This window comes from Oncorhynchus keta, chromosome 3 (genome assembly GCF_023373465.1).
Source record: "Oncorhynchus keta strain PuntledgeMale-10-30-2019 chromosome 3, Oket_V2, whole genome shotgun sequence".
Classification (NCBI taxonomy): Eukaryota; Metazoa; Chordata; class Actinopteri; order Salmoniformes; family Salmonidae; genus Oncorhynchus; species Oncorhynchus keta.
The window spans coordinates 26,021,277-26,042,374 of NC_068423.1; the positions used below are offsets into that span (position 1 = coordinate 26,021,277).

Sequence of the window (21,098 nt, forward strand, 5' to 3'; positions counted from 1 at the left end):
AGGGATGGGTGTGAGAGGACAGGAACGTGAGAGATGGGTTTGTGAGGACAGGAACGTGAGGGATGGGGTAGGAGAGGACAGGAACGTGAGGGATGGGTGTGAGAGGACAGGAACGTGAGGGATGGGTGTGAGAGGACAGGACAGTGAGGGATGGGTGTGAGAGGATAGGACAGTGAGGGATGGGTGTGAGAGGAGGAGAGGAAAGTGAGGGATGGCGTATGAGAAGAGAGGACACATGGGACACAGGGGACTGTGGGAAGTGTCCTCTGCCCTCATGACAACTCTGGCACTCAGTGACACTCTGGTTTCCTCTTCTCAATAAACCACAGGAGACTTATTTGATTAAATCAATATAAATGAATAAAACGGTTCATGTTTTGACTTGAATGTATGCGCTACTTACAGGTGAAGGTTCCCAAGTTTGCAACCCTTCAGCCTAGTTTTCTGAAGAACTTGAAGACGGTGATGCCAACAGTGGTATGTTAACCCTAACCCTGTGGTATATTAACCCTAACCCTAACCCTGTGGTATGTTAACCCTAACCCTGTGGTATGTTAACCCTATCTCTGTGGTATGTTAACCCTAACCCTAACCCTGTGGTATGTTAACCCTAACCCTGTGGTATGTTAACCCTAACCCTAACCCTGTGGTATGTTAACCCTAACCCTAACCCTGTGGTATGTTAACCCTAACCCTGTGGTATGTTAACCCTAACCCTGTGGTATGTTAACCCTAACCCTGTGGTATGTTAACCCTAACCCTGTGGTATGTTAACCCTAACCCTGTGGTATGTTAACCCTAACCCTGTGGTATGTTAACCCTAACCCTGTGGTATGTTAACCCTAACCCTGTGGTATGTTAACCCTAACCCTAACCCTGTGGTATGTTAACCCTAACCCTGTGGTATGTTAACCCTAACTCTGTGGTATGTTAACCCTAACCCTGTGGTATGTTAACCCTAACCCTGTGGTATGTTAACCCTAACCCTGTGGTATGTTAACCCTAACCCTGTGGTATGTTAACCCTAACCCTGTGGTATGTTAACCCTATCTCTGTGGTATGTTAACCCTAACCCTAACCCTGTGGTATGTTAACCCTAACCCTGTGGTATGTTAACCCTAACTCTGTGGTATGTTAACCCTAACCCTGTGGTATGTTAACCCTAACCCTGTGGTATGTTAACCCTAACCCTAACCCTGTGGTATGTTAACCCTAACCCTGTGGTATGTTAACCCTAACCCTGTGGTATGTTAACCCTAACCCTGTGGTATGTTAACCCTAACCCTGTGGTATGTTAACCCTATCTCTGTGGTATGTTAACCCTAACCCTGTGGTATGTTAACCCTAACCCTGTGGTATGTTAACCCTAACCCTGTGGTATGTTAACCCTAACTCTGTGGTATGTTAACCCTAACCCTGTGGTATGTTAACCCTAACCCTGTGGTATGTTAACCCTAACCCTGTGGTATGTTAACCCTAACCCTGTGGTATGTTAACCCTAACCCTGTGGTATGTTAACCCTATCTCTGTGGTATGTTAACCCTAACCCTGTGGTATGTTAACCCTAACCCTAACCCTGTGGTATGTTAACCCTATCTCTGTGGTATGTTAACCCTAACCCTGTGGTATGTTAACCCTAACCCTGTGGTATGTTAACCCTAACCCTCTGGTATGTTAACCCTATCTCTGTGGTATGTTAACCCTAACCCTGTGGTATGTTAACCCTAACCCTCTGGTATGTTAACCCTAACCCTGTGGTATGTTAACCCTAACCCTGTGGTATGTTAACCCTAACCCTGTGGTATGTTAACCCTATCTCTGTGGTATGTTAACCCTAACCCTGTGGTATGTTAACCCTAACCCTGTGGTATGTTAACCCTTACCCTGTGGTATGTTAACCCTATCTCTGTGGTATGTTAACCCTAACCCTGTGGTATGTTAACCCTAACCCTGTGGTATGTTAACCCTAACCCTGTGGTATGTTAACCCTAACCCTGTGGTATGTTAACCCTATCTCTGTGGTATGTTAACCCTAACCCTATCTCTGTGGTATGTTAACCCTAACCCTATCTCTGTGGTATGTTAACCCTAACCCTGTGGTATGTTAACCCTATCTCTGTGGTATGTTAACCCTAACCCTATCTCTGTGGTATGTTAACCCTAACCCTGTGGTATGTTAACCCTAACCCTGTGGTATGTTAACCCTAACCCTGTGGTATGTTAACCCTAACCCTGTGGTATGTTAACCCTAACCCTAACTCTGTGGTATGTTAACCCTAACCCTGTGGTATGTTAACCCTAACCCTAACCTTGTGGTATGTTAACCCTATCTCTGTGGTATGTTAACCCTAACCCTAACCCTGTGGTATGTTAACCCTATCTCTGTGGTATGTTAACCCTAACCCTAACTAACCCTGTGGTATGTTAACCCTAACCCTGTGGTATGTTAACCCTAACCCTAACCCTGTGGTATGTTAAACCCTAACCCCTGTGGTATGTTAACCCTAACCCTAACCTGGTTGTGGTATGTTAACCCTAACCCTAATCCTAACCCTGTGGTATGTTAACCCTAACCCTGTGGTATGTTAACCCTAACTCTGTGGTATGTTAACCCTAACCTGTGGTATGTTAACACTAACCCTAACCCTGTGGTATGTTAACCCTAACCCTAACCCTGTGGTATGTTAACCCCTCTGTGGTATGTTAACCCTAACCCTGTGGTATGTTAACCCTAACCCTGTGGTATGTTAACCCTAACCCTGTGGTATGTTAACCCTAACCCTGTGGTATGTTAACCCTAACCCTGTGGTATGTTAACCCTAACCCTAACTCTGTGGTATGTTAACCCTAACCCTGTGGTATGTTAACCCTAACCCTGTGGTATGTTAACCCTAACCCTGTGGTATGTTAACCCTAACCCTAACTCTGTGGTATGTTAACCCTAACCCTGTGGTATGTTAACCCTAACCCTGTGGTATGTTAACCCTAACCCTGTGGTATGTTAACCCTAACCCTGTGGTATGTTAACCCTAACCCTGTGGTATGTTAACCCTAACCCTAACCCTGTGGTATGTTAACCCTAACCCTGTGGTATGTTAACCCTAACCCTAACTCTGTGGTATGTTAACCCTAACCCTGTGGTATGTTAACCCTAACCCTGTGGTATGTTAACCCTAACCCTGTGGTATGTTAACCCTAACCCTGTGGTATGTTAACCCTAATCCTAACCCTGTGGTATGTTAACCCTAACCCTGTGGTATGTTAACCCTAACCCTAACTCTGTGGTATGTTAACCCTAACCCTGTGGTATGTTAACCCTAACCCTAACTCTGTGGTATGTTAACCCTAACCCTGTGGTATGTTAACCCTAACCCTGTGGTATGTTAACCCTAACTCTGTGGTATGTTAACCCTAACCCTGTGGTATGTTAACCCTAACCCTGTGGTATGTTAACCCTAACCCTGTGGTATGTTAACCCTAACCCTGTGGTATGTTAACCCTAACCCTCTGGTATGTTAACCCTAACCCTGTGGTATGTTAACCCTAACCCTGTGGTATGTTAACCCTAACCCTGTGGTATGTTAACCCTAACCCTGTGGTATGTTAACCCTAACCCTCTGGTATGTTAACCCTAACCCTGTGGTATGTTAACCCTAACCCTCTGGTATGTTAACCCTAACCCTGTGGTATGTTAACCCTAACCCTGTGGTATGTTAACCCTAACCCTGTGGTATGTTAGCTGTTTCATAACTGTTTGTGTCCAGTGAGATGTCATGCATGATATACACTGAGTATACAAAACATTAAGAACACCGTCCTAGTAATGACTTGAACCCCCCCCTCCCATATAACATCAGTAAGGGATCATAGCTTTCAACTGGGTTCACCTGGTCAGTCTATGTCATGGAAAGAGCTGGTGTTCTTAATGTTTTATACACTCAGTGTATATTGTATCATATTTACATTTACATTTAAGTCATTTAGCAGACGCTCCAATCAAAAGTTTGGACTCACCTACTCATTCCAGGGTTTTTCTTTATTTTTGCTATTTTCTAATATACATTGTAGAATAATAGTGACGACCATCAAAACAGTTAAATAACGCATATGGAATCATGTAGTAACCAAAAAAAGTGTTGAACAAATAAAAAAAAATATATTTTTTGAGATTCTTCAAAGTAGCCACCCTTTGCCTTGATGACAGCTTTGCACACGCTTGGCATTCTCTCAGCCAGTTTCACGAGGTAGTCACCTGGAATGCATTTCAATTAACACGTGTTCCTTGTTAAAAGTTATTTTGTTGAATTTCTTTCCATCTTTAATGCATTTGAGCCAATCAGTTGTGTTGTGACAAGGTAGGGTTGGTATACAGAAGATAGCCCTATTTGGTAAAAGACCAAGTCCATATTATGGCAAGAACAGCTCAAATAAGAAAAGAGAAACGACAGTCCATCTTTGCTTTTAACACATGAAGGTCAGTCAATCCGGAAAATTTCAAGAACTTTGAAAGCTTCTTCAACTGCATTTGAAAAAACCATCAAGCGCTATGATGAAACTGGCTCTCATGAGGACCGCCTCAGGAAAGGAAGACCCAGAGTTACCTCTGGTGCGGAGGATAAGTTCATCAGAGTTACCAGCCTCAGAAATTGCAGCCCAAATAAATGTTTCACAGAGTTCAAGTAACAGACACATCAACTATTCAAACACATCAACTATTCAGAGGAGACTGTGTGAATCAGGCCTTCATGGTCGAATTGTCTGCAAGTAAACCACTACTAAAGAACACCAATAAGAAGACACTTGCTTGGGCCAAGACATTAGACTGGTGGAAATCTGTCCTTTGATCTGATGAGTCCAAATTTGAGACGCAGAGTAGGTGAACGGATGATCTCCACATGTGTGGTTCCCACCGTGAAGCATGGAGGTGAAGGTGTGATGGTGTGGGGGTGCTGTATTGGTGACACTGTCAGTGATTTATTCAAAATTCAAGGCACACTTCACCAGCATGGCTACCACAGCATTCTGCAGCGATAAGCCATCCCATCTGGTATGCGCTTAGTGGGACTATCATTTGTTTTTCAAGGAAAAGCAGCCAACAAGTGCTCAGCATATGTGGGAACTCCCTCAAGACTGTTGGAAAAGCATTCCAGGTGAAGCTGGTTGAGAGAATGCCAAGAGTGTGCAAAGCTGTCATCAAGGCAAAGGGTGGCTACTTTGAAGAATCTAAAATATACTTTGATTTGTTTAGCACATGTTTGGTTACTACATGATTCCATATGTGTAATTTCATAGTTTTGATGTCTTCAATCTTATTCTGAAATGTAGAAAATAGTAAAAAATAAAGAAATACACTTGAATGAGTAGGTGTGTCCAAACTTTTGACTGGTACTGTATATTTAAATATACCTGTATATGTTCATGTGTTGTACATGTATCATATATATTTAATTGTATCATATATCCTTATTGAGAGCAGGGAGTTGAGGAGATACCTGAGAAGAGTAAGAGAGCAGAGATGACTGTGAGGATGCTGAGACACATGCACAGCCAGTCCCTTACCAACATGGCTGTCTCTCAGAGGTTAGTATGGGCTAGTTGGTTAACACACCCTGTCGCTCACCAACACGGCTGTCTCTCATTTGTTGGTTTGACCAAGCTAAGACACCCTGTCCCTTACCAACATGGCTGTCTCTTAGAGGTTGGTATGACCTAGCTAAGACACCCTGTCCCTTACCAACATGGCTGTCTCTTAGAGGTTGGTATGACCTAGCTAACACACCCTGTCCCTTACCAACATGGCTGTCTGTCAGAGGTTGGTATGACCTAGCTAAGACACCCTGTCCCTTACCAACATGGCTGTCTCTTAGAGGTTGGTATGACCTAGCTAACACACCCTGTCCCTTACCAACATGGCTGTCTCTCAGAGGTTAGTATGGGCTAGTTGGTTAACACACCCTGTCACTCACCAACACGGCTGTCTCTCATTTGTTGGTTTGACCAAGCTAACACACCCTGTCCCTTACCAACATGGCTGTCTCTTAGAGGTTGGTATGACCTAGCTAAGACACCCTGTCCCTTACCAACATGGCTGTCTCTTAGAGGTTGGTATGACCTAGCTAACACACCCTGTCCCTTACCAACATGGCTGTCTCTTAGAGGTTGGTATGACCTAGCTAACACACCCTGTCCCTTACCAACATGGCTGTCTGTCAGAGGTTGGTATGACCTAGCTAACACACCCTGTTCCTTACCAACATGGCTGTCTGTCAGAGGTTGATATGACCTAGCTAACACACCCTGTTCCTTACCAACATGGCTGTCTCTCAGAGGTTGATACGACCTAGCTAACATGGTCCTTCTGTGGCTCAGTTGGTAGAGCATGGCGCTAACGCCAGGGTAGTGGGTTCGATTCCGGGACCACCCAGTAGAATGTATGCACACATGACTGTAAGTCGCTTTGGATAAAAGCGTCAGCTAAATGGCATATATTATTATTATTATATTTATATCCTGTACCTTACCAACATGGCTGTCTCTCAGAAGTTTGTATGGCCTAGCTAGCTAAAACTCTGTCCCTTACCGACATGGCTGTCTCTCAGAGGTTAGGATGGCCTAGCTAGCTAACATATCCTGTCCCTTACCAACATGGCTATCTCTCAGTGGTTAATATGACCTAGATAACAAACCATGTCCCTTACCAACATGGCTGTCTCTCGGAGGTTAATATGACCTAGATAACAAACCCTGTCCCTTACCAACATGGCAGTCTCTCAGTGGTTGGTATGACCTAGCTAACAAACCATGTCCCTTACCAACATGGCTGTCTCTTAGAGGTTGGTATGACCTAGCTAACAAACCCTGTCCCTTACCAGCATGGCTGTCTCTTAGAGGTTGGTATGACCTAGCTAACAAACCCTGTCCCTTACCAGCATGGCTGTCTCTTAGAGGTTGGTATGACCTAGCTAACGAACCATGTCCCTTACCAACATGGCTGTCTGTCAGAGGTTGGTATGACCTAGCTAACAAACCCTGTCCCTTACCAACATGGCAGTCTCTCAGTGGTTGGTATGACCTAGCTAACAAACCATGTCCCTTACCAACATGGCTGTCTCTTAGAGGTTGGTATGACCTAGCTAACAAACCCTGTCCCTTACCAGCATGGCTGTCTCTTAGAGGTTGGTATGACCTAGCTAACAAACCCTGTCCCTTACCAACATGGCAGTCTCTCAGTGGTTGGTATGACCTAGCTAACAAACCATGTCCCTTACCAACATGGCTGTCTCTTAGAGGTTGGTATGACCTAGCTAACAAACCCTGTCCCTTACCAGCATGGCTGTCTCTTAGAGGTTGGTATGACCTAGCTAACAAACCATGTCCCTTACCAACATGGCTGTCTGTCAGAGGTTGGTATGACCTAGCTAACAAACCCTGTCCCTTACCAACAATGGCAGTCTCTCAGTGGTTGGTATGACCTAGCTAACAAACCATGTCCCTTACCAACATGGCTGTCTCTCAGTGGTTGGTATGACCTAGCTAACAAACCATGTCCCTTACCAATATGGCTGTCTGTCAGAGGTTGTTATGACCTAGCTAACAAACCATGTCCCTTACCAACATGGCTGTCTCTCAGAGGTTGGTATGTTGTTGTTTTCCTTCTTCTTCTGGTTCTTCTTCTTTCTCCTCCTCCACGTTTTCCAGGGGCGCAACATTCACTGGGGACGGGGGGGACATGACCCCCGACCCCCCCACATTCTGAAATTGCATTTTTGACCCCCAACCCCCAGTTTTATCATTGGAAAGTGAAACAAACAAGGCAATGGTGTGCTTTAGGACCATGTGGATGCCTCTGAGCGGTCAGGTAGGCTGTTAGTAGTGTTATAATATATATGTCCACTTCTAAAACCAAAGTTGCCCCCCTGACATTTTCAATTATATAACATGTGAAAGTATAGCTTGCAAAACAAACCAATACTGACTTTTCATGGGGTCTATAAAGCTTGAAAGGAAACATAAAATAAGGTATCTCAGTTTAAACTGAGTCTAGTTTGTTTGTCTCTGCTTGGGGTTAACTCTGACTGGGCTGGAGCAGACTGCTACTGGACAGAGACAGACACTCACTGTGCTGCTACTGGGAACAGAAGAGGAGTTTCCAAGATCTGGTGAGTTGCTAGATTGGATCCCCCGAGCTGACAAGGTACAAATCCGTCGTTCTGCCCCCTGAACAAGGCAGTTAACCACACTGTCCCTAGGCCGTCATTGTAAATACGAATTTGTTCTTAACTGACTTGCCTAGTTAAACAAAGGTTAAATAGGAAACAGGAAGCTAAATTCCAGAGCGGAGTTTTCCAAAATAGAGCAGGTTCCTATTTCATCTGCCTTGGCTGAGCTGCTCTTACATGCACGACCACTGCGTGTTGATTGACAATTAGTGAATGTGGGAACAGGTGTATTGATTGACAATTAGTGGAGTGGGAAGAGGTGTGTTGATTGACAATTAGCGGAGTGGGAACAGGTGTGTTGATTGCCAATTAGTGGAGTGGGAACAGGTGTGTTGATTGCCAATTAGTGGAGTGGGAACAGGTGTGTTGATTGACAATTAGTGAATGTGGGAACAGATGTATTGATTGACAATTAGTGGAGTGGGAACAGGTGTGGTGATTGACAATAGACAATAAGATTACAAGTCCTACCTACGACAACCACTGAATTTAAAAGCAAAGAGACAGTTTCTTTATTTGAGAGTTTGTTTCTTGCTTAAACAGAGAGAATAAAATAAAAAAAAGGTTTCCATTCATAAAAAAAAAATCGAACAGTTTTTTGTTTCGTTTGCTTGTATAATGTACATATCAAATACATTGTGTGTTGCCTCAGACCCCAATCCAAGATTTGGTAGCACAATCCCTCTCCACAACGCATCCAAGAGCCCTCGCCCTCTATGGAGGACAGAATATCACACATTCACGTTATATCTGCTATTTCCAAGTTGTGTTCCTGAATCGTAAGCTGCCATAGCAACTGCTATTTGGGGAAACAGTTGTAGTATTACTTCATAGTCATTTGATTTGAGCATTTCTGCGAATGAACAGCATTTTTATATTTTGTATCATGTTACATTTATTTATGAACCAAATAAAAAGATAATAGACTTCACCATTGACTTCAGAAATTAACCTTCGAAACGTTTAATTGAATTTTCTCCTTGGCATCCTACCATAGACGCAGTATGTATTTCCGAGTGTTCACTCTGACGAAGAGAAGATGAAGAGTTGTGCTGGGAACCTCCCTCCTCTCCTTCCTCTCCCTCCTCTCCCTCCTCTCCTTCCTCTCCTTCCTCTCCCTCCTTTCCCTCCTCTCCCTCCTCTCCTTCCTCTCCCTCCTCTCCCTCCTCCTCCGTCCTACCAGGAATGGACCAGGATCGACCCAGATGATTCAGAGGTCACTAGTCTGGCCCTGGAAGGGCTTGGGCTGAGGACCATACCCTCTGCTGTGTAGGTAGTTTAGGCTACCTCCACTAATCTATCACTGGTCCCAGGTCTGCTGGTGCTGTCTTTCCATCTCATATGGTTATTGTCATGTTGTTCTTCTTCAGAAACACAGAAATATGTAGCAAGACTCCTGAGCCTTTATCCATAGAAGATGTGTGTCAACGCAACCCTTCAGGGGTAAGAGATTTCTCTTGACAGGCTATAGGGTTACTGCAGTTTGGAGAATGTTTCAGAGTTTAACACATCAGTAACCTTAACCCTTACAGCCTGCAGGTTATAATGCATCGTAAAACATGTTTAACCAATGCATGTTCTATTTCTCTTGTTTAGGTGATAAATTGTGGATATAAGCTTTGGAGGAATTATGACGAGGAGACAGCCTATTGAGTATCTTCTTTGGATGTGAAGGCCACGAGGCGACACCAATCACCAATCACCAATACCATGAACAAGATAAAAAGATTATGAGATTATGTATTATTTTGACACCAGTTCACTGAGAGACCAGTTCACAGAGACCAGTTCACTTAGAGACCAGTTCACTGAGAGACCAGTTCACTTAGAGACCAGTTCACTGAGAGACCAGTTCACTGAGAGACCAGTTCACTTAGAGACCAGTTCACTTAGAGACCAGTTCACTGAGAGACCAGTTCACTGAGAGACCAGTTCACTTAGAGACCAGTTCACTGAGAGACCAGTTCACTTAAAAACCAGTTCACTTAGATACCAGTTCACTTAGAGACCAGTTCACTTAGTTACCAGTTCACTTAGATACCAGTTCACTGAGAGACCAGTTCACTGAGAGACCAGTTCACTTAGAGACCAGTTCACTTAGAGACCAGTTCACTGAGATACCAGTTCACTTAGAGACCAGTTCACTGAGAGACCAGTTCACTGAGAGACCAGTTCACTTAGAGACCAGTTCACCGAGAGACCACTTCACTGAGAGACCAGTTCACTTAGAGACCAGTTCACTTAGATACCAGTTCACTTAGAGACCAGTTCACTTAGAGACCAGTTCACTTAGTTACCAGTTCACTTAGAGACCAGTTCACTTAGAGACCAGTTCACTTAGAGACCAGTTCACTTAGATACCAGTTCACTGAGAGACCAGTTCACTGAGAGACCAGTTCACTTAGAGACCAGTTCACTGAGAGACCAGTTCACTTAGAGACCAGTTCACTTAGAGACCAGTTCACTTAGATACCAGTTCACTTAGAGACCAGTTCACTTAGAGACCAGTTCACTGAGAGACCAGTTCACTTAGATACCAGTTCACTGAGAGACCAGTTCACTTAGAGACCAGTTCACTGAGAGACCAGTTCACTTAGATACCAGTTCACTTAGAGACCAGTTCACTGAGAGACCAGTTCACTTAGAGACCAGTTCACTGAGAGACCAGTTCACTGAGAGACCAGTTCACTTAGAGACAACTTCACTGAGAGACCAGTTCACTTAGAGACCAGTTCACTTAGATACCAGTTCACTTAGAGACCAGTTCACTTAGAGACCAGTTCACTTAGAGACCAGTTCACTTAGAGACCAGTTCACTTAGTTACCAGTTCACTTAGTTACCAGTTCACTGAGAGACCAGTTCACTTAGAGACCAGTTCACTGAGAGACCAGTTCACTTAGATACCAGTTCACTTAGAGACCAGTTCACTGAGAGACCAGTTCACTGAGAGACCAGTTCACTTAGATACCAGTTCACTGAGAGACCAGTTCACTGAGAGACCAGTTCACTGAGAGACCAGTTCACTTAGAGACCAGTTCACTGAGAGACCAGTTCACTTAGATATCAGTTCACTGAGAGACCAGTTCACTTAGAGACCAGTTCACTGAGAGACCAGTTCACTTAGAGACCAGTTCACTTAGATACCAGTTCACTTAGATACCAGTTCACTGAGATACCAGTTCACTCTGGATTCCTATTGTGTTTGTCTTCGACTATATCAACAACAACAAAACAATATAGATGGTAAAATTACAAATGTTTTTACCAATAAAATGTATTATTAGCAGTATGTGTTTTACTTATAGAATGTATCATCAACAATATGAGTAAAGAACTCAAGGCAAATAACGAATAGAAAAGCAATTATTTAACTACCAATCATTTTTTAAGAGAAATATAACCCATGTGTATTTAGAACGACACTTTCTACTCATCTAAGCTAATAATAAAACTTGCTAAGAAGTCGTTTTTTTGACGGGCCTGTTGCTATGGTTATTGTTTAATCGTTAAGGCCTGGACTGCATTTCCTGTGTTTTGTCACCTAGCTGACTACATCCCAGGACTCGAAACTAACGTCTTTAATAATAGGCCTCACCTTTAATCATGGCCTTCGTGGGAAATGGTTTGTAAATGATTTCAGTCAGGACTATTATTGAGGAGGAAAAGCAGCAAAATGTTTGAAATAATGTGGTAAAATATAAACTGCTTCATTGGAGGAAAACGTCCAAGTATGTATTTTTTGCAGAGAAATTTTTTTTTTTTTTTTTACAAATTTAATTAAAATATCTTCTATCTATCTGATTAGAGCTTGAGCATCAGAAATAAATGTATTTGTGCATTAGACTATAGGTCTGAGTCCTACCCATCAGAACATACAGTCTTCAGTATAGAGCTTAGTAAAACTATAAAGAAATACCTTAAAGTAATAAAGCAATTCAAATTGGCTGGTGAGCCATCGACTTCAGACACATTATACCCATCCTTCCTAGTCCGACTCATATGGCCGCACTCAACCAATGGCTGATCAGACAGCATACATCAGAGCAAAGAACAGCCAACCAGCGATCATCCAGACCTATCCGGCGATGGACTGATTTAGGAGTAGGCTATATATTTGGAAACTTTCAATCTAATGGAGAAGATTGATATATCCAAGAGGTACAGTGGGGCAAAAAAGTATTTAGTCAGCCACCAATTGTGCAAGTTCTCCCACTTAAAAAGATGAGAGGCCTGTAATTTTCATCATAGGTACACTTCAACTCTGACAGACAAAATGAGGAAAAAGATCCAGAAAATCACATTGTAGGATTTTTTATTTATATATTTGCAAATTATGGTGGAAAATAAGTATTTGGTCGCCTACAAACAAGAAAGATTTCTGGCTCTCACAGACCTGTAACTTCTTCTTTAAGAGGCTCCTCTGTCCTCCACTCGTTACCTGTATTAATGGCACCTGTTTGAACTTGTTATCAGTATAAAAGACATCTACTTTGTGTCATGCACGAAGTAGATGTCCTAACAAACTTGCCAAAACTATAGTTTGTTAACAAGAAATGTGTGGAGTGGTTGAAAAACAAGTTTTAATGACTCCAACCTAAGTGTATGTAAACTTCTGACTTCAACCGTATATGCACTTTGTTTAAAATACATTAAAAAGTTACACTTTAAATGCAAATGTTTAATAGCATTCTTTTTCATAACAAAACAATGCATTTTTTAAATACACTGTGGTTAAGGTAGAGTATGATTTCATTTAATTAATTAATGAATTATAATCGTTTTAACACCAATCATAGTCAAACTATCGCAAACTGTTTGCCTTGAAGAAAATACAAAAACATATATTTTTTTAAAGAGCCGTTTGGGAACCAAAAGAGCCGTCTCTTTTTGGTGAGTTGAACCGAAGGATCCAGCTCACTGAAAAACAACCGGAACGCCCATCACTACCATGTCATTCTAATGGTCTATGACACGTGTGGGATATTAACTTCAGATGAGCAGTTCCTTTTTAGTGCTGATTTGCCCACCACCACCACCACCACTGCAGAGGCTGTCTTTAACACAATGGCACCTGAGCTCCGTGGGACTGGTCTGGGTGCGTCGGTGTGACCACTGATGGGGAATCTGCCATGACCGGAAGGCACTTTGGAGTAGTAAAGCGGATCCTGGATGTAGCATCGAGTGCCCACGTGGAACCACTGCTTCTTACACAGGGAGGCATTGGCAGCGAAGGACATGGTGGCTGAGCTCCACGACACTCTCCAGGGATGTGATCAGGTGTGTCAGCTATATCAAAAAGAAAAGGTGTTTCCAGGCCATCTTTAGGGACATGAGGAGCGAGCACCAGTAGAGGTGCTTTATCATGCAGAGGTCCGCGAGCTTTCCGGGGGTCTTATTCTGAATCTATAATAAATGTTTTCTCAGTTAATATGTCTGTGTAATGTCTTCTTTTAATACCATAATAGTAGACCATAGAGACAGCGTGTATAATAATAGTAGACCATAGAGACAGAGTGTATAATAATAGTAGACCGTAGAGACAGAGTGTATAATAATAGTAGACCATAGAGACAGAGTGTATAATAATAGTAGACCATAGAGACAGAGTGTATAATAATAGTAGACCATAGAGACAGAGTGTATAATAATAGTAGACCATAGAGACAGAGTGTATAATAATAGTAGACCATAGAGACAGAGTGTATAATAATAGTAGACCATAGAGACAGAGTGTATAATAATAGTAGACCATAGAGACAGAGTGTATAATAATAGTAGACCATAGAGACAGAGTGTATAATAATAGTAGACCATAGAGACAGCGTGTATAATAATAGTAGACCGTAGAGACAGAGTGTATAATAATAGTAGACCATAGAGACAGAGTGTATAATAATAGTACACCATTGAGACAGCGTGTATAATAATAGTAGACCGTAGAGACAGCGTGTATAATAATAGTACACCATTGAGACAGAGTGTATAATAATAGTACACCATTGAGACAGAGTGTATAATAATAGTACACCATTGAGACAGAGTGTATAATAATAGTACACCATTGAGACAGAGTGTATAATAATAGTACACCATTGAGACAGAGTGTATTTGGCAAGTGAAGCCCAAGAAGGCAGCTGCAATACAACATTACAAAATGTAATCATCAACAGTCCATCATATTGGGTCAAGACTCAATTTTCATTGTCAAATTTGGGCTCCCCAGTCAAAACCAGTTGAGAACCACTGCCCTAAAGAACCATCACCCTTCCCTAAAGAACATTTGAGAACCTCTCGTTTGTTTTGGTATGTAGGGCTACTGTAGTTTTCATTGTTTCTCTGAGTAAACAATGTTTCAGAATTCAGGGGCAGTGCAGCATAATTATGCAAACAATTATTGATTTCAAACGATTTGTTTACAGGTCCATTAGAATAAACAATTGTTTTTGTATTTCAGAAACAGCAAATTGTCACTGCAAAATGTCACTGCAAATTGTCACTGCAAAATAAAGCACTCTGCCAAAACACCTTCAAACACAGTTGCTCAAGTTCGCCGTTGCTATTTCCTTTAGATAGTGTCTTGGCTTCATTTCAATACTTCCAAAATATAACGCAAATAAGGGCGTTATTGTCACCAAAAATAACCTCCTTCTATATTATATATCTGTATTTCTAAATAATTATAAATCATAATAATAGAGCTTTTATTTTTTTTAAATATTTTTTTTAAAAGGCAGAGGTTTCCCCATGTAGTAATAATCCATTAGGATCCTTATTGAGAGGGACAAAAAGACAAATGTGTCAGAGTGCGAGCATTGACGCAAGCGGCTCTCTGACGTCAGTAGACTGTCTGCAGTGAAAGAGAGAAAGGGGTGTATGGGGCAGCGGAGCGCGCAAAGTGTGTTAGCCTTCAGGAAATACAGTGGATGGGCGTCACTGCCATAAATGAGACTGTATAGAGATGAAGCTGCAAACTGCCGAGGTGAGGGAGGGAGGGAGGGAGGGAGGGAGGGAGGGAGGGAGGGAGGGAGGGAGAGAGAGAGAGAGAGAGAGGGAGGGAGGGAGGGAGGGAGGGAGGGAGGGAGGGAGAGGGGGAGAGAGAGAGAGAGAGGGAGGGAGGGAGGGGAGAGAGGGAGGGAGGGAGTGAGGAGAGGGGGAGTGAGGAGAGAGGGAGTGAGAGAGAGAGAGAGAGAGAGAGAGAGAGAGAGAGAGGGAGGGAGGGAGGAGAGGGAGGGAGGGAGGGAGGGAGGGGGAGAGAGAGGGAGAGGAGGGAGGGGGGAGGAGGAGGGAGGGAGAGAGAGAGGAGAGAGAGGAGAGAGAGAGAGAGAGAGAGAGAGAGGGAGGGAGGGAGGGAGAGAGAGAGAGAGAGAGAGAGAGAGAGGGAGAGGGAGAGAGAGAGAGAGAGGGAGGGAGAGGAGAGAGAGAGAGAGAGAGAGAGAGAGAGAGAGGGAGGGAGGGAGGGAGAGGGAGAGGGAGAGGGAGGGGGAGGGAGGGAGGGAGGGGAGAGGGAGAGGAGGGAGGGAGAGGAGAGAGAGAGGGTAAGTTGGTGTAAAGTGTAAAGCTTCATAGAGCTGCAAACCTCTTAGTTTTATGTAAAGACACATAAAACAAAAGCTGTGTTTACACATGCAGCCCAATTCTGATATCGTTTTTCATTAACTGGTATTTTGACCAAACAGATCAGCTCTGAAAAGATCTACTGTGAAAAAGATCTGATGTGATTGGTCAAAAGACAAACTAGTAAAAAATAATATCAGAATTGGGCTGCCTGTGTAAACGCATCGGAAGAGTTTTCCCTGCCTTTCAGAGGGAGACGACAAGGAACAAGCCAGGGGGTGTCTGAGAAAGGCCCCAAAAATTGCCAAAGACTCCACCTTGGACTGTTCTCCATGTTCCCGTCGGGAAGGCACCGTTGGTACCGGCGCACCAATGCTCAGACCAACAGACCCCCTAAGCAGCTTCTATCCCCTGGCCAGCCATAAGACTGTTAAATGACTGACAACTAGTGCTCTCCCTCAAACACAGACGATTCACACGGGGACTCTATGCTCATCCACAGGTCTCTCTACCCATTCAGACACAACATGGCTTCAGAGTCTTTGGCTCAACAGGTGTCCTGCCCCAAGACTTACTCAGTTTTCTATGTCTGTGGAGCCATACAGATGTTCACATCTCTTTCTTTTTAAATATAAACATTTAAACATGTGCACATTTACATTTTAAAAAAGGTAGAAACTGATATACATACACAAACTAAGTGTGTGTTATAGGTGAGAGAGAAAGGGGTGGAATGTTTGGGTTATGCAGTGACTGCAATATGTCAAAGTCCATTTGTTTTGTGTAGGTTGGCGTTAGTCAGTGATATCAATCTGAATGAATTGCAGCCTTGGCACCATAAAGGAAAGATATATATTTTTTTTTTTACGGTTTGAGGGGGAAGCTACTGACATCATTGGGCCCTTCAGCACGTGTTCTTCTCTCCTACTACTTTACAGAAAATGCTTAAGTAGCTTAGTGAATCGACCTCATCAACAATTATTTGAATAATTCAATGGATGTTTTTGTGCACAAAGGTGATGACTAAAGTGTCTGACTTCTCTATGGAAACAGTCTTTATGGGCCGGGCAGTCTTTATGGGCCGGGAAGTCTTTATGGGCCGGCAGTCTTTATGGGCCGGGAAGTCTTTATGGGCCCGGCAGTCTTTATGGGCCGGGCAGTCTTTATGGGCCCGGCAGTCTTTATGGGCCGGGCAGTCTTTATGGGCCGGGCAGTCTTTATGGGCCGGGAAGTCTTTATGGGCCCGGCAGTCTTTATGGGCCGGGCAGTCTTTATGGGCCGGGCAGTCTTTATGGGACGGGAAGTCTTTATGGGCCAGGAAGTCTTTATGGGCCGGGCAGTCTTTATGGGCCGGGCAGTCTTTATGGGCCCGGCAGTCTTTATGGGCCGGGCAGTCTTTATGGGCCCGGCAGTCTTTATGGGCCGGGCAGTCTTTATGGGCGGGAAGTCTTTATGGGCCCGGCAGTCTTTATGGGCCGGGCAGTCTTTATGGGCCGGGCAGTCTTTATGGGCCCGGTAGTCTTTATGGGCCGGGCAGTCTTTATGGGCCGGGAAGTCTTTATGGGCCCGGTAGTCTTTATGGGCCGGGCAGTCTTTATGGGCCGGGAAGTCTTTATGGGCCGGGCAGTCTTTATGGGCCGGGAAGTCTTTATGGGCCGGGCAGTCTTTATGGGCCGGGCAGTCTTTATGGGCCGGGCAGTTAAACTGCAGTACTGAAGCAAGACTGTAGGAGCAGTCAAACCTGTGCTTCTAGAACCTTGGCCCCTTGCTGGAGAGGATCAGCTAAGACAAGTAGGGTGTTTTCAAGTTCCACACACTGATGGGCTGGTGATGATGTCAGTATGAGAAGAACGGCACAGTATGACTGCACACTAATGTGGCGTTACCGGGTGCTAGTGGGCGATCATGGGAGATTCTCACGAGATGCACAGCAGCCTGGTCTCATAGACTAGACATAACTTAGTGACTGAAAATCCAGGATCCTGAAATGTGTATGATATGTAACGTTTGGTATGGGTACATTAGACAGAAGGTTACTTAAGGTCAAAAATGAATGGACTTGAACGTCTAGCAACTCAAAGGTTGCTTGTTTGAATCTCATCATGGACAACTTTAGCATTTTAGCTAATTAGCAACCGTGCAACTATTTACACATTTTTTTTTTTGCCACATAGCATGTTAGCTAACCCTATCTCTAACCTTAACCCTTTAACCTAACTCCTAAGCCTAACCTTAACCCATAATCATAACCCATTGCCTTGCTAATGTTAGCCACCTAGATTATGTTAGCATTAGCCACCTAGCTAACATTTTAGCCACAACAAATTGGAAATCGTGACATCATACATGTTGCAAAATTGGGAACATTTCGCACAAATTGCAATTCGTAACATACAGTATCATATGAATTGTAATTTATAACATATCATACAAAATGGATAATGGACATCCTCAAATGAATAGATTCCATACCCAAAGTAACATAGCATACCTTATTTGAGTGTCCTGGATTTTCGTTTACTATGTTACGTCTATCTCTGAGTCCAGGTTGCTCACAGATGTTCCTGTCATCTGCCACCCACTGCCTCTCATGAGCAGAAACAGTGATGTGAGAGCTTACCAGTTTTAAATGATTTAGGCCTGTCTGAAAATGAAAACAACCACCAGCACTAACTCGCCATTTGACAAATGTGCTTTCATGGAGTTGGAAATAAAGTACCTTCATCGATCTACACACAATACCCCATAATGACAAGGAGAAAACAAGTTTTTAGAATTTTTGCAAATTTGTACAAAATATAAAAACAGAAATACCTTATTTACATAAGTATTCTGACCATTTGCTATCAGACTGAAAATTGAGCTCAGGTGCATCGTGTTTCCATTGATCGTCCTTGAGATGTTTCGACAACTGTGATTGGAGTCCACCTGTGGTAAATTCAATTGATTGAACATTATTTGGAAAGGCACACAGCAGTCTATATAAGGTCCGGCAGTTGACAGTGCATGTCAGAGCAAAAACCAAGCCATCAGGTCGAATTTTCCGTAGAGCTCTGAGACAGGATTGTGTTGAGGCACAGATCTGGGGAAGAGTACCAACACATTTCTGCAGCATTGAATGTCCCAAAGAACACAGTAGCCTCCATCATTCTTAAATGGAAGAAGTTTGGAACCACCAAGACTCTTCCTAGAGCTGTCACCCTGGCCATACTGAGCAATCGGGGGAGAAGGGCCTTGGTCAGGGAGGGGACCAAGAACCCAATGGTCACTCTGACAGAGCTCCAGAGTTCCTCTGTGGAGATGGGAGAATATTCCAGAAGGACAACCATCTCTACAACACTCCACCAATCAGGCCTTTATGGTAGAGAGCCAGACGGAATGCCATTCCTCAGTAAAAGGCACATAACAGCCCACTTGGAGTTTGCCAAAAGTCACCTAAAGACTCTCAGACCATGAGAAACAAGATTCTCTGGTCTGATGAAATCAAGATTAAACTCTTTGGCCTGAATGCCAAGCGCCACGTCTGTCGGAAACCTGGCACCATCCCTACAGTGATGCATGGTGGTGGAAGCATCATGCTGTGGGGATGTTTTAGTCAGGATCGAGGCAAAGATGAACAGAGCAAAGTACAGAGAGATCCTTGATGAAAACCCTTCTAGAGTGCTCAGGACCTCAGACTGGGGCGAAGGCTCACCTTCCAACAGGACAACGACCCTAAGCACACAGCTAAGACAACGCAGGAGTGGCTTCGGGACAAGTCTCTGAATGTCCTTGAGTGGCCCAGTCAGAGCCCGAACTTGAACCTGATCTAACATCTCTGGAGAGACCTGGAAATAGCTGTGCAGTAACGCTCCCCATCCAACCTGACAGAGCTTGAGAGGATTGGCAGAGAAGAATGGGAGAAACTCTCCAAATACAGGTGTGCGAAGCTCATAGCGTCAAACCCAAGAAGACTCGAGGCTGTAATCGCTGCCAAAGGTGCTTCAACAAAGTACTGAGTAAAGGGTCTGAATACTTATGTAAATGTAATATTTCAGTTTTATTGGTTTTATAAATTAGTAAAACATTCTTCAAACCTGTTTTTTCTCTGTCATAATGGGGGAGATTTAATTCCATTTTGAATAAGGCTATAACGTAACAAAATCTGGAAATGGTCAAGGGGTCTGATTACTTTCCGAAGGCACCGTACATGTTTGCACGGATCAGTAGCCTCTCATGCGTAATTTCCAACCGAACAAGTCTCAGTCCTATAACCATGGACACACGTGATCAGCAAATTGCCTCCGTATCAATATTTGTAACTTGTCAGTAGGGGAACTAAGTCTCTCTCTCTATCCTAGAAAACACATATTGTCCCATCACAGCCAGCATCGGTATTAGCCTACATTTGGACAATCTCTCCATTCTTCTTTGTATCTCCAGTGTCCGGGGCATCCATCCACACACGCACCTGCCAACTTTCTCTACTCGCAATGGTTTGGAGACACGCGCCGGATGGGAGGACACAGAACGAAAAGTTAGATCTGTTTGAACGGAACTGAAGACTGTTCTGATTGTTCGGAATTCTAAACTCGCCATTCCCTGATTGTTCGAATTCTAAACTCGCCATTCCCTGATTGTTCGGAATTCTAAACTCGCCATTCCCTGATTGTTCAGAATTCTAAAATCGCCATTCCCTGATTGTTCAGAATTCTAAACTCGCCATTCCCTGATTGTTCCGAATTCTAAACTCGCCATTCCCTGATTGTCCGAATTCTAAACTCGCCATTCCCTGATTGTTCCGAATTCTAAACTCGCCATTCCCTGATTGTTCGAATTCTAAACTCGCCATTCCCTGATTGTTCGGAATTCTAAACTCGCCATTCCCTGATTGTTCAGAATTCTAAACTCGCCATTCCCTGATTGTTCCGAATTCTAAACTCGCCATTCCCTGATTGTTCGAATTCTAAACTCGCCATTCCCTGATTGTTCGGAATTCTAAAATCGCCATTCCCTGATTGTTCAGAATTCTAAAATCGCCATTCCCTGATTGTTCGAATTCTAAACTCGCCATTCCCTGATTGTTCAGAATTCTAAACTCGCCATTCCCTGATTGTTCGGAATTCTAAACTCGCCATTCCCTGATTGTTCCGAATTCTAAACTCGCCATTCCCTGATTGTTCGAATTCTAAACTCGCCATTCCCTGATTGTTCGGAATTCTAAAATCGCCATTCCCTGATTGTTCAGAATTCTAAAATCGCCATTCCCTGATTGTTCCGAATTCTAAACTCGCCATTCCCTGATTGTTCAGAATTCTAAACTCGCCATTCCCTGATTGTTCGGA

At 43.5% G+C, this 21,098-nt stretch overlaps 1 protein-coding gene across 1 annotated transcript in view; it reads left to right on the top strand.

The window, feature by feature from the left end:
- The window catches only part of si:ch211-130h14.4 (uncharacterized), a 48,335-nt gene extending 35,446 nt beyond the window's left edge, over positions 1–12,889 (top strand). The window contains exons 9-14 of the mRNA XM_052494207.1: positions 406–477; positions 5,477–5,580; positions 8,090–8,159; positions 9,217–9,488; positions 9,590–9,662; positions 9,816–12,889. The gene's annotated coding sequence lies outside the window, so the exon portion shown is untranslated. The remainder of the gene's footprint in view (positions 1–405; positions 478–5,476; positions 5,581–8,089; positions 8,160–9,216; positions 9,489–9,589; positions 9,663–9,815) is intronic.
- Positions 12,890–21,098: the final 8,209 nt, after the last annotated feature.